This window comes from Solenopsis invicta, chromosome 2 (assembly GCF_016802725.1).
Source record: "Solenopsis invicta isolate M01_SB chromosome 2, UNIL_Sinv_3.0, whole genome shotgun sequence".
In the NCBI taxonomy this organism is placed as follows: Eukaryota; Metazoa; Arthropoda; class Insecta; order Hymenoptera; family Formicidae; genus Solenopsis; species Solenopsis invicta.
Window position 1 is genome coordinate 1,367,904 of NC_052665.1, and position 13,002 is coordinate 1,380,905.

General features: G+C 39.4%; 1 protein-coding gene across 5 annotated transcripts in view; it reads right to left on the minus strand.

The window, feature by feature from the left end:
• Positions 1–13,002, minus strand: part of LOC105196443 (teneurin-a) — a 480,887-nt gene that overhangs the window by 428,114 nt on the left and 39,771 nt on the right. The gene's annotated exons all lie outside the window — the stretch shown is intronic.

Consider the following 13,002-nt stretch of genomic DNA (forward strand, 5'->3'; position numbering starts at 1 on the left):
TTTACGGAGATATTGTAGCCCCGGTTGTTTGCGCGTCCTGTATCCGATGTCAAACAACGAGATATGAATGTTTACGACACGGCCTGTCGTAAGAACCGTAATTTAGTGGTTGCATTTTGTAAGACGTCGTGCTCCGCGGCTGGAAACCGTCTAAAACCGTATGTCTTATGCGCCATATTCTTCTTGCCCGTAAATGCAGACCGTCCCCAGTGGTATCGCGCCCCCTTCCCTTCCCTCGGGCTGTCACGGGAAACGTTTTGTCTAGCTATCGAATAATACGCGCGAAATGTGCCGAACATAATACCCGTGTAACGCAAACGTTCGTGCAATAGAGAAGAGAGATGCGAAAAAGGTGATCGGCGCTGCATTCAATTTCAAGTTGTCTGTTCGCTCGAATAGTCCGCTTTATCATCGTAGGGCATGATTTTTACTCGTATATATCCGAAGAAGAAGAAAGAATTCGCGAGGGAGCTTCGTGCTTGTTACTTGTAAAGTTTTAACTTGATTCCCCCGGCAGTTTCTTGATGTCTAATGGGCGAGTTTCTCAAACTCAGTAGTCACAATTGCATTACTTAATCGATCATATAAATCGATTCCCACTCCGACATGTCATTTTTGAAGGAACTGGCGCGGTAGCGAGGAGGAAAAAGCAGAGAATAGAAACTTAAACCAAGTAAGTTTAAAACAGTACGAAGTTTGTAAACCGTGTAATAAAAGACGATATAAGTTTATGGAAGCAATATTGCACGTGCGCTAAACGTTCGTAAAGGGCTTGTTCGCAACTTTTGCGTGTTAAATTTCATGTGTGCGTCCAACAATTAAATAACATATATATATACACACAACAATGTTTTGCAGTTAATATTGTTATCCATACTCTCTTTTAAAAAATGTTCTCAAACGACAATTCTAAATGTGCTTTATGATAACGAAAGGTATGATAAGAGAAAACGAGAGAGGCAGTTTTGTCTTTCTCAACAGATATGCAAACAAGCAATACAGTCTGGAACCGTGGAAATATTACAGGAAATGAAAAGGAGTTTATAAGACTCAATGTCTTGAGAGAGAGAAAGAGAGAGAGAGAGAGAGAGAGGGTGGGGGAATGTAAGAATAAGAGTGTATATAGCATTTATCTATTTTAAACTGCTTATTTCACAATAACGAAATCACCGCATTATTTTTCGCGTACAAAAGATAAGATTGTGAGATTGTGAGTTGTGCTTGGTTGTAGTATATTTTAAATTCATACAAACATTGTCAAATAAAACCATTAAATTATTGAAATATCAAAATGTAACAAATTTATATAATTTCTATTACTCGCACTCTATAGCAACGATAAATATGTCTCTAGTTTTATCGTATAATTTTGTCGTATAATTGAATTTTCATAGCGAACAATTAAGACACATATTTACACTTAAAATGTATATTTATAGTATAACAATAATACTTATAATTTATTTTAGACACCTAACAGTTTTCAAAGAACGTAATCGAAAAAATGTTTAATCAAGGGGAGAAAAATAAAGAAGTACATCGCGCTCCGTGTACGGTTTCATATGAAAAGCGTAGAATTGCTGTCCAACACGGGGATATGATACGAACGGATCAGATTTACAGGCGAAATCCGTATCTCGAGATATCTTTCCCAGGCGACGTAGATTCGTAGACGAGGAATGGTACGCGCGAAAAATATACGCGGCACCACGTAGGGGAAATAAATTAGGTTCCTTGGAAACGAACCCGGGGACTGAAGACAGAGTCAATTATCGAGGACCCCAGCGCTCTCAAGAGACTGTACCTTTATAAGATATCCTCAAATCTTTATATGGAGGTCTTAACTTTCGAACAAGCAGGACAATTTAAATTACGAGTACATTATTTTGACGAAGTTATACTCAAACTGGATTAGAGTAATTTACTTTATGCGTATTTCAAGCATTGCCCTAAAAGTAAGAAAGTTTTTTTTTTAATTATAGAATTTAGTTTTATATAGGAAGATACGAATGTACTATTTGGAGCGCGAGTGCTTCATTTATAGAATATCGCAAAAATGTTCGACTAATCAAAGAATAATTTCAAGAACGATATTTCTAGGAAAAGTTGAAATCTAGGTCGCGACTATCTGCTTGCATCCGATATGCTATGTTTGATTGTGGAGTCCCGTACAATCGTAACCAGAGACAATTGTGATGTGGTGTCAAAGTGACACAAGTACAAAAGGACAAGCGAGGTTGAGCTTCCGTCTGTAGCAGGAGGATTCTTGTACACGATATCGTATTGCAATTGTCTATTGATTTGCACAATGGTACAGATTATTCGAATTGTTTGAATTAGATTTAGGACTAGAATCGTAAAAAGGAATCTTAAACAAATATATATTTACTTTGATAATTTACTAAATTCCAATTTTATTGCTAAATTTATATATGTATAAAAATAATAATAAGAATATAAAAGAAACGAGTAAGCAATAAACTGAATCTTTATGATTAAAATGCGTAAAGAATTTTAAAAGATTAAACAAAAATATATCAGCAAACAGGACAAGTCTTATATTATTGTTTGCTGGTAGCTGTGTGCCGCTTATCGGATAGACATCTCGTTTGCACAAGCCCGACGAGTGGAAAATTTATATTGCTAAATTTATATATGTATGAAAATATGAAAGAAGCGAGTAAAAAAAATAAACTGAATCTCTCTTTATGATAAAAATGCGTGAAGAGTTTTAAAAGATTAAAAAAAATATATATCAGCAAACAGGATAAGTCTCATATTATTGTTTGCTGGTAGCTGTATGCCGCTTATCGGATAGACATCTCGTTTGCACGAGCTCGACGAGTGGAAAGTAACGTTAGTAAGCGACTAGAAACGCGTCGAGACGAAATCCCGTCAGAGCACGTGGACCTGACAGCTTCTTGTTCGTCTCTCGTCGTTATAAATTTAAGATGCATCCGCATCTGTGCGAGCGGCGCGGCATGGCGCGGCGCGGTGCGGCGCGAGGAAGTAGGGCAGCAGTCGCCGTACCCCCTTATCTGATTTTTGCGGGGGCAACGTCCATTTTATACCCTCGTATTTTCTGCCTCGACGTGGTAATCAGAAAGATCTATAGTTACATCGCCGCTGAAGTTCTATCCAACGTTATGTACGCCCCGCGGTAAATAGACGACCGACGGCGGTTATACCGTTACATCGAAATGAATTATCATCGCGCCGACGTCCACGCTGCGCCCGCGGTTTCTATGTGTATCGTGATCGCGCCGAATTGAAAAACAAATCACACGACGTAGCTTCAGAACCGCTTAGAGCTTAAAGCGAAAACGGAAAGTAGCTACGAGAGCTGAAGAATCGATCGGAGGAGCGGCCTCGTCTTATGGATGAAAAAATGTTTGTATTCAATCTCTTAGAATCCGTAGGCGGTTCTGAAATTAAAACTTTAAGCCGAGCTTACGTTTCTGACCAATCAATCACGAGCGGCGAAGCGTAGCCTGAAATTTTGAGCCGCTTCGTCGTCGAGGAAGATTAAGCGCTCGTTCAGGAGGAGAAGCGCGCACACCACCCTCCTTTCGAGATCTCGTTCCGTTCAGGTCAAGGAGAAATCTAATAAAAATCTACTCGCGAGCCTTTAGTCACTGAAATCGATCGATCGCGTCCACCCATTTAATCTCGCCGCTCTCCCTCTCTTTCTCTCTCGATACGTCATGTGAAAGAGATATCGTTGCAAGACGTATGCAAACCATGCGGTCAAGATTTGCCTTGATGAATGAATCTCGCCCTGCGCGCGCGTGTGTGTGTGTGTGTGTGTGTGAATAAATGCTCCGAGGATCATCCTCTTCACGTTGTTATCAGCTATCGCATTACCCGCTTTCAACCGCGATGAATTCCGCAAGCAGATGTCGAGCCCCGAAAGAACACGAAGAGCCCCCGCGCGTAAGTAATTACGAGATGTGCGCGGCGGAACCCTTTCCCCAGATTCGTGCAACTCCCGGGACGTTGGAAGTGCACTTTTCACAGAGATCGATCCCGTATCCTTACTCGTCTGCAACACGGAAACGCTTCTTCCCTGATAAATTTAATTTACATCAGGTTAACTTTGGAACAGACAGCGTACTCTCTAACTTTCCTCCGAGCGCAATTGACGATTATATTTAGTCGACGGGGGATTCTCAGTTTTTCTCTAACAAAGTTTCGAAATTAAAAGAAGTAAATATATTAAGCATATATTTAATTAAAAACTGTTTTTCCCGATTTGATTTAACAACGCAACGTTGACGGAGGCTTCGTGTCATTTCGCAGCAACGCGTGCATTTCTGAGGTACGTACGACCGCTCGAAAGTCGTTTGTTACCTACGAAATCCGCTATTTCATAAAATCTGAACGAATTACATTCCTGTAGATATTTATAGTGTGCCGTAATAATAAGCGATATAATCTACGAACGCGGCCCGGCACGCAAGGGCGCGTGTACAAAATTTTTTTTTTTCATCAGTCACGTGAAGCTCATTAACTTTCACCCTTAACGAGGTGAAAAGTACGTAGAAGCGCGCGCGTTAATTCGCGGTAACGTTCTATTCTTACTGGATCTCGCCTCGCCGTTTCCTCGTTCGGGGCGACAATTTTTCCGTTCGCATTAGCCTGCCGGAAAAAGCAATAACGTCTCTTTATCTCGACACCGCGAGAGCCGTGAACCATTTTCTCTGCCGGCGCGAATATTTTATTCCTCCTATTCTCGGGAGTCCCCGCAGTTTCCGTTTTCTTTACACTGCTCACTCCGAATATTCTTTTCTCCTATTTTTTTGTTTGCCGCGTACGTCTTTCGCGCCGCCGCGCGCCGGCTCGGCTGTTCCCCCGTATGCGTACTTTTCACGTGCACGTGTGTACGCTATCAGGCTTGTACGTGACAGCGTTTACCATCGGGTCGGGTTTAAATCAATAATCCTGAAGACGGTGACATGAGACAGTTTGCTGGTGTAGTTAGCGAGGCAATGCAAGTTGGAAATGTCCACATCTAACCAAGGTAATTGCAACATTAAATTCAATTTGCCTACCGGCGCCCGTAAGATATGCTCGACGAAATTGCACAAGTTCTTGACAAAGTTGATCCTATGACATCCGTAAAAAGAGAGAGAGAGAGAGAGAGAGAGACGAGAAATCTGTAACCGTGGATTTATTTCTAATATCAAAATTATTACGAGTCGCTTAAGTCGCTATTTTCAACTGTGCTAACATCGACCCTAATTTTGTCGCATGGTCACACATTTGTCTAATTTTCTTCTATAGAATTAAATTAATATGGAACAATTCCGTGCATTAACAATAACGCTCACGTGCCTCGCTTGTTTGTAATGAATTTGAAGTAGCATTATCTATTCACGCAGATGAACAAGTAATCCGCTCAAATTGGAATCGACTATTTTCAGAACGCGTTAAAAATATATAATAACATTTGGCTGCTCAATTTCCTGTCTAAACGAAACTCCGGTACAGTTATCGCTGGTCCCTATTGAACGTTGCATATCATAATGGTTACGGCTTTTACCGGTCTCGAAAACAGGAAGCGTAAAGTTTTCATAATACCGCATCCTCTCCGTTAGATAGGGAGACCCAATTGCCACAGGATGCACACAGGGTCCGTCGGCACAAAGGTCCACCTTTTTTCCTGCTTGAGCCGCATCTACACGGAACAGCGAACGCTTATGCGAACCCTTACCCGCAGGGGAATAATTTTAGAAAAGATTTCCTCATTCAAAGGATGGGATAAACCGTTTTAAACACTTTCCGTGAAACAAGAGAATAGAGAATGTTTCAGCTTTGCGGCGAACGAGGGCCCGCCGGGCCTGAGATTAATCGAAACAGTAGCGAAACTGTATTCATTATGCAAAACTAAATGCAATATATTACGTTTAAGCGCGACCGAATTCTTACCTTATGTATCCTTCTCAAACGTTACATTTCAAAGAAAGTGTGTGTGTGTGTGTGTGTGTGTGTATGTGTGTAGGAGCGCGTGTGTAGCACGTGTATTTCTATAGAGCAAAATTAAAATAAACTACTAGGAATATCGTAGTCCAATCTTAGCGGAGCGCGTACATCTTCTTCAGAAAACCGTACAGCTTCTTTTTCGTGGTTAAGTAGGACGGCAGAAAGTTTTGCAGAAAATCAGTATTCCCCCGAAAAAAGCAAAGAGCGTAAAACGTCAGACAGTAAATTATAATTTTGTTCTGCATTCAAGTGTAATGCATCGTAAAGTTCGTTTGTAATTGCGTGCATTGTCATTCTCTGCGAATGCAAAGCTGAATTGAACGCCGGATAATGAGTATATAATGAAAATATACGCAAGATATCAGTATATTTTAAAGTTTTATCAAGTATCATAGTCAAACTTAAGTTTTCGTAATTATTTTGACTTTTTTTGTTAATTTCACCTAAAAATAAAAATCTACATTCCAGCGTGATAAAATAATTTATTTTGTTTGATATAGAAGAATATACAAAATATTCGTGAAAAGCGGAAGCCTCGTTAATAAAATGTTTCTCGGGAAATGTGTCCAGGCCGGTTATTTTTGCGCAGGCATGCGTAAAATATTGCATTCGCTTTTCAAAGCAGACTCTATATTGTTCTATATAGCAATATATAAATGGATAGCTGTGGTTACATAAAAATCGTTTGGCACATGGTGTACACCTAGCTAATATACTCCACGTGGATTATTACTTTTATTTTCAGCGTTTGAGCATTCCCTCGTCAATACTGATTCAGATGAACGAATTTTGCCAATATTAAATTTACAAGCTCTTTATTAAAACTTTTGGTGACATATAAATTTAATATAATGAAATTGAATTTCACAAGTGAAGCATTATTGCTCCTGTGGATTTTGATATATACATATTACATCAAGAGCCATTCATTAAAGCATACTCATTAAACATACGAACTCTGATAATATCCTTTCCCATTTTCGTAGGTAAATTTAATAATGCAATAAATATTCGCGTATAAAAATGTACAAATCGTTCGTGATGAGTGAAATATGTGATAAAAAGATCTGAGTCAATTACACGAAACAGTACATTACACAGTTAGATCGCTGATAAAGATTTTTAATGTCCTAAAATAGTTTCAGAAATTGAGACATGATATTTTCACGTTTATTCATTTCTGTCGTTATTTTTAATAATGAAAGAAATGAATAAACCAACTGTCCTCTATGGCAGAAAAATATCATCTTGCGAGTTAGCGCACAAAACTGTTTTTCGGATTCATCCGGTGTCATTTCCCCGGCAATCTGCCTCGCCGTGCAAATACATATTTTTTCGTCCTGGTTGGGCTAACTTTGCCAGAGCGGAGAGCGAGCCATCGACGATGCAATTTATATCGCGTGAACTACGACCATTTTGAAAAGCGGCGTGGTGCGCAGTAAGCCTGTGATGCAATAAAAACTTTAAACGTGGGATATTACATACGCGTTTGAATCAATTTTTCTCGCAAACTTGGGATGCCCTCTTCTTGTTTCAAACATTTTTGCGTCTTCCGAGGCCCCGACTTTATTCGCATAATATGCTAATATCTCAAGGGGATGCAGATATTATCGAGCTGGGACGTGCCCGTATTCATCGAACGTGGAAACATGGAGCGTATCACCGTTCGCAGAAATTGCCTGACCGATCGGAACTTGCACTTTGAATGTCCTTCGGGGTCGAATGATGATTACGACCGAAGGATCACTTCGCTGCGGTAGAACGTCAATTAGGCAAATGTGAGAGAATTTCATCGCGATCAAGCCTGTTGGGAACGTATCGAAATATTGATTTACATAATTATGTAACTACTGCTGGTGAGATTTCATATCAACGTTTTCACATAGTCTATTTAACAGTTATATAATAAAATATTTAACGTGGCCGTATATTGCTGAAGATCTACATGGAAAGTACGGTTTCGCTGAAGTGTCTACAAATTTAGCTGGATACAGGTTCGAGAATAATTTTATTGGGACGTCAAAATAATTGTGTCCAAGAGAATCGTCAAATTAGTGGCTAGAACGTCAAAACGTTTTGCAGTCTTGCTCTTGTCAGCTCTTGCTGTGTGCTTGGATGTCCTACATAGTTATTTTGATGTTCCATTAAAATTATTTTCAGTTCTTGAGCAAAACCATTTTGTATAACGACCTAATATTCGTATATGTATTTATATGAGACAAGTGACTTTGCTGAAAAATCTAAATATTGTGCTAGATATAGATCTGAAAATAATTTTGTTGAACCCTCAAAATAATTATTTAGGACGACCGTGATGAGCAGTCCAGCAAAGTTTCAATGTTTTAGCGCAACCAACTGGGGCGTCCTACATAATTATTTCGGTGACGAAACTATCTTCAGATCATAGTTAAATTTTGATATATTTTACAAAACATCTTTTCATGTCTAACTGAACCAAAAATGAATTTTTCATGCTACATATATATTATGTACTTACTTTTTCTAATTCTGTTCCGATTACACAAACGGAATAAGTCTGCGCGGGCACTGCCGTGCAGAACGACGAGTGCATCACTTGATACGCGAAGAAGAAAACTCGAGCACTACGAAAGGAGCCGCAGTGCTTTCACCGAGGTTCGCTCGCTGATCGATGGTTGTAACACCGTCGAGTAGCATTGGAGGGCTTGTGGACGACGCGGCGCTTTGTGAAAACGTTCATATTTCTCGTTTGGGGATATCGTGGTCTCATTGAACTCGGCGCGGTGATAAGTCCGACGAAGAAACGAGGACATCGAGCGTAGGTGGGAGATAAGTATACGAGGGGAGATCGCTACCCCTGAGGTCGGTCAGGTCCGAGCAACGCCGTGGCGATGACAGCGCGATATGTCAAACCATTGTCCCCTTTCGTTCTCTCGTTACGACCCTCTTGTCGTCAGCGTTCTTCTTCACACCACACAAGACCGGCGAACTAACTATGCACGCTGCTGCTTGAGACAATATGATACGTTTCAATTTCCGATAAGATATACTGCATCACTGGCGCGATCGAATTGAAACGAACGAAATTATCTGAGGTATAAATCCGTACATTTCTCAGAAATTCTTTTTTATCATTGACAAAACACAGAATTATTGTAACATAATCTTATCGTGTTACAATTTACAACTTGTATACGAATGCAAATTTAGATTTATAGCATTATTGAGAGGGCCGATTGCCATTTCTTTTTTGTTCCAGAAAATTGTCGTGTGCATATAAAACATGCTCAGGAATTCCCAACTTAAAAATCAGCGTTATTCTTATGGATTCTCGGTAAGGAAGAAATAATTCGTTGAATGGCTTTCGCTTGCGTTTTATTTCTTCCGTGAACAGCATCTACAAAGCTTTTCATTCCTGTTTTCACAATGAATGCTCGTTTTTAAAGGAGAGTAATTTGGAAAATATGACTTCCGCGGTAGGTTTTTTGAATACACGCCTCATAAAAGGTCGGGTTAGTCAGCGCTGGGTCAATACATAAGGGGCGGCTAGTTACTTAAAAATACGCGGCGTTGTCCGAAAAGTTTCGGACGAGCGGCGAAATGGTCCGTGGTAGAAGTACCGCATTGATTTCAAACTGAATAAATGTATATATGCATATGTTGGAGCGTCCGTATACAGTGCCCCGCAAAAACCGAACGAGATACAGGAAACAAGTTTCTGCGACCAACCGTTTTTATCGTAACGATACAATTTTGTTTCCTTCCAATTTTGTACGTTTAAATTTATCAGATTATAAAAACTAGGATTTCCTCATCTATTTTTATCACGAAATATAAATTACACAGTATATTATTCCTCTTTCGCGGCTTTCAAGCTATTTTACTCGCTCGACGTAGAAACTAAATTGAAATACAATAAACTTATTTTATTTGGCTTTTAATAAATTTTGCATGAAAGAGAAAATTGACAATAATAATCCATTAGATAGTGTAATCGGAAACGCATTTATAGCGCATGAAAGTGTAAAAGCCAGTCTAGCTCTTCTGTTGGCAGGAAACGAAAGTTAGATCGAACAAAGCAATTATAGTCTTGAAGTCGCTTCGTGCACTACCTGAAAGTTCTAACCGCATCTGGTATTCATCCGAGGGGACGTAATAAAGGAGAGAGTAAGACGGGCAGCATGCTCCGAGAGAAGTTGCAGAAGTTTCTGCTCTCTCGTCGCATCGGCTTAAAAAGTCACCGATTGTCGATCGCTGAACGTCGCGTAATATTTGCTAACTTTAGGGAAGCATATCTTCGTTACATATTTACCAAAGTAAGGCGACCTGCGCACGCCAAGACACACGTTCGTGAGCGAGGCAACGATGCGATGCTGTCTACGAAATTGCGGCGGAAGGTGCGGTGCTTGTTCTACCGTAAAACTTCCTTAGTCCTCGAAGCGTTATTAATTTTACGTAAAGTAATATTATAGTGTTGCAGCATTTTAGTCACAATATTACGTTTACAATATTTTACTTAACAAACTTGTAACGAGTGCCTATAGATTTCAGTAGTCTCAAAACCTGTATTTATCAATTGTTATGTAAATTTGATTGGCGACAGAGAGGAGATTTATCGAAATAGCGGTGAATACAAAGCTTTATTAAACAACGTAATTTTTTTTCTGATTACAAAGTAATACAACGTAATAACACATTTAAGCGTCTCGACAAAGGAGCACGTTAATTTTGGAAACCACTAAGGCCACACGAGAGCCCCTCCACTTTAAAACATTATAATTATATTTTCCGCGAGGAACCTCGAGGTAAATGAAAGTTAAATCAAAGTCTTGGCTCGAGGCACAGTGGTCGAGGAAAACGTCGGGAGAGCTGACGTTGAAAGTCTTCGTTGTAAGCTTTGTATCGGTCTTACTTATAACGTAAGTTACGAAATAATCTAGATGTACGAGAGATAAAATAGAGAGTACACACGTCGAGATAACCCTATTAATACAAAATGCGGATCTCGGAATCCCTCTAAAGATACTCATTATGCGAAAAAAATATGACCCACGGCACTTAAAATATCATTTTGGAATAAATTTACGGTGTTTCAAAACGTCATTTCGTGTTTATTTTAAAATGCCGTGCATGTTTACTTTACGAGCTGAAATAAAATATTCCGTTGCAAAAAGCAGAACCATTTGCAACATTCGCGCTTTATTTCACCATGACTCCACGCATCCCGGTAACGCGTACGCGAATGGCCATTAATAAGAGTTATATTAAAGCTAATATTTAAAAATTACTTTTTCGAATTTTATCTATTAATCGCATTACGGGATTTGGTAAAACAACGTTGAGCGATAGAGCACTAAAAGGCGCGGAGATACTACACCGCAGTGTCGTAACGAAAGTTCGTGATGCGGCAGTCGCAGATAAAGGCAGCTATTTGTTACAATTAGGTTCTCCTCCGCGGGCTGCAGACGGTGTGTCCCCAGGTTGCACTTGCTCACTTCACCTCCGGCACTTCTTGTCACCGTCCTTGCACCCTGCGCCCTCGTATGCATTCAAGCGTCTCCGTCACCTCGAGCATCTCAAATGGAATTACGTGAAATGGCGGTCGCGTTTTCCTAATATTCGGTGGTGTCCTCATTCCCTTCGTACCCTCATTGTTACCAATGTCGAGTACGTGCATATAATTGCTGAGTCGAGAGCGACTCCTTCAATACAGACGCGGTTATGTTCTTCGAAATATATTCTGAACATAAGTAATTGATTCTTGACGCGAAAAAAAAGTTAGGAAATTGTTCTCGAAATGATGTTTATTGAGAAGAAGATTTGGATTATTAGGATGTAATAAACTTGTTATTACTCGCAAATAAAATGCTTCTTTCTCTCGATCTTCTGAGATCCTAAATCATCACGTACATACTTGTATGCGCACTGCGCAGTAAATTAATTGTTACCATTAGGAGAATTTACGGAGAATTACAGACACACGAGCGGATGGCGATAAGAGATTCCTTCACTCGACGACAACTTGGGTGAATAAGAAATGTTACATATCAATTAATACTAATTTTTAATAACTGCATTAAATGCAAAATATATAGCATCGCTTTAAAAAGAAGTGTGCTAAAATAAGATGCATCTCTTTTATAGTTCCAGATAATCTTGGTAATCTTTTCAATAATGCTTCTCTTTGCTAACCCAAGCTTCTCTGCTAGCCGCTGGACATATCGGCTTTCAGCTCAAAAGGCTCAATTGGCTTCGGCCCCGAGCTTCCCCACACCACGGCATTCAAACATAGGATCATATCTGTCTATATTCATGAGCAATACCAATACGGAACGGAGGAAGATGCAAATGTCGTGCGTTTCCTCCCGAAGATCCGGGTACAATTTTCGCGGAGCCCAAGGGAGGACATACGTTTCCTTTCCTACGTCCGAATATATATTATAATGGAGCGTAAAAGAAGAATTCCCTTCCTTTTGCAGATTCGATTCCGCACTCGGATGCAAAAATTTCCTACCTGGCACACTTTCGCAATTTGTATTTAGAATTATCAAGTGACTATATTTCATCACAAATTTGATTCTATTATATTCACATAGAATATATGGAGATTAAATCGTTAAATTCCTCTCAGTGAACACTGATTTATCATGTCAGTGACTTATTACAGGAGCAAACGCTGAAAATAAAACTCGCATTTCACGTGTCCCTGTCAATCAATATTTCATGTTCACATATAAAATATATTTTTGTCGATATAGTTATCGTACACGGAAACCGTAAAGATCATATGACAAAATTCAGAAATAAAGATTTTCTCAGGCTCAGGATTTTATTTGACTCTTTGACATTGAAGATTTCAAATACTGTCATTCGCCTTACGAAAATACTGGTTTCGCTGCATCGCATTGAATACGTTTTCTTCATATGGCATTCCGAATAAAAATGTTTGTACATAATTTCCATTATTCAATGCAAATCATAAAAAAAATTAACTACCATTCATAAATTGATTTTGTTATTTTAATTTCATCTGAAAATATC